The 1577-nt window shown below is 45.1% G+C and overlaps 1 protein-coding gene across 1 annotated transcript in view; it reads left to right on the forward strand.

Annotated features, from left to right (window-relative positions):
• Positions 1-1577, forward strand: part of CCDC127 (coiled-coil domain containing 127) — a 14253-nt gene that overhangs the window by 10971 nt on the left and 1705 nt on the right.

The following is a 1577-nucleotide window of genomic DNA, read 5'->3' on the forward strand; positions in this document are numbered from 1 at the left end:
TTCTTGGAAGAAAAGCTATGACCAACCTAGACAGCATATTAAAAAAACAGAGACATTACTTTGCCAACAAAAGTCCATCCAGTCAAAGCTATGGTTTTTCCAGTAGCCATGAATGGATGTGAGAGTTGGACTATAAAGAAAGCTGAGCACCGAAGAATTGATGCTTTTGAACCATGGTGTTGGAGAAGACTCTTGAGAGTCCCTTGGACTGCAAGGAGATCCAACCAGTCTATCCTAAAGAAAATCGGTTCTGAATATTTATTGGAAGGACTGATGCTGAAGCTGAAGCTCCAGTAGTTTGGCCACCCGATGGGAAGAACTGACTCATTAGAAAAGACTCTGATGCTGGGAATGATTGAAGGCAGGAGGAGAAGGGGACAACAGAGGATGAGGTGGTTGGATGGCATCACCGACTCAATGGACATGTGTTTGAGTAAACTCCAGGAGTTGGTGATGGAAAGGGAAGCCTGATGTGCCGCAGTCTATGGGTTCACAAAGAGTCGGACACAACTGAGGGACTGAACTGAACTGAAAATCACTGCATGTGGTGATTGCAGCCATGGAATTAAAAGCCACTTGCTCCTTGGATGAAAGCTACGACAAACCTAGACAGCATATTGAAAAGTAGAGACAGTACTTTGCCAACAAGTATCTGTATAATCAGTGCTGTGGTTTTTCAGTAGTTGGGTATGGATGTGAGAGTTGTATCATAAAAAATGCTGAGCACCAAAGAACTGATGGATTTGACCGTGGTGTTGGAGAAGACTCTTGAAAGTTCCCTGGACAGCAAGGAGATCAAATCAGTCAATCCTAAGGAAATCAACCCTGATTTCAAATTGGTTTTGAAATTCATTTGAAGGACCGATGCTGAAGCTGAAGCTCCAATCCTTTGGCCACCTGATGTGAAGAGCTGACTCATTGGAAAAGACCCTGATGGTGGGAAAGATAGAAGGTAGGAGGAGAAGGGGACAACAGAGGACAAGATGGTTGAATGGCATCACCGAATCAATGGATGTGAGTTTGAGCAAGCTCCAGAGATGGTAAAGGACAGGGAAGCCTGGTGTGCCTCAGTCCATGGGGTCACAAAGTGTTGGACACGACTCAGTGACTCAATAACAAAAGCAGCAATTCATAACGTGGGGCATATCCTATACCAGTGAAATCATCACACTGTCTTTTGTCTTGTTATCAGAAAAGACCAAAACTCTTACTCATAGGATGGAGAAGGTCTGGTGACAGCACCCAGAACCAGGCTCCAGCTGGCGGCAGGGTTTGTGGTCATCAGCTCTCTTTCTCACTTTGGCTTGTCAGTTTGTGGAGCAGAGCAGGGTTTTACCCACCCCAGCTGCCCACACCTTCTGTCTCGTATTTGTGAGGTTATGGTGGAGCTGTGTCTTGAGGCTGAAATTCTGACTTCTTACTTGTATGACCCCCTAGCAGGATATAAGCAGCCATCTTGGGCCTTACCTGTTTACTAGTGATGACCGGGCACAGCTGTGAACACACTTTGAACTTTTTTCAGTTCTGTACTAACCTGGCCAACACTGAAGCATACTTACCCATAGTCATTTTGAAAC

Source organism: Bison bison, unplaced genomic scaffold, assembly GCF_000754665.1.
Source record: "Bison bison bison isolate TAMUID 2011002044 unplaced genomic scaffold, Bison_UMD1.0 scf7180017860854, whole genome shotgun sequence".
Lineage (NCBI taxonomy): Eukaryota > Metazoa > Chordata > Mammalia > Artiodactyla > Bovidae > Bison > Bison bison.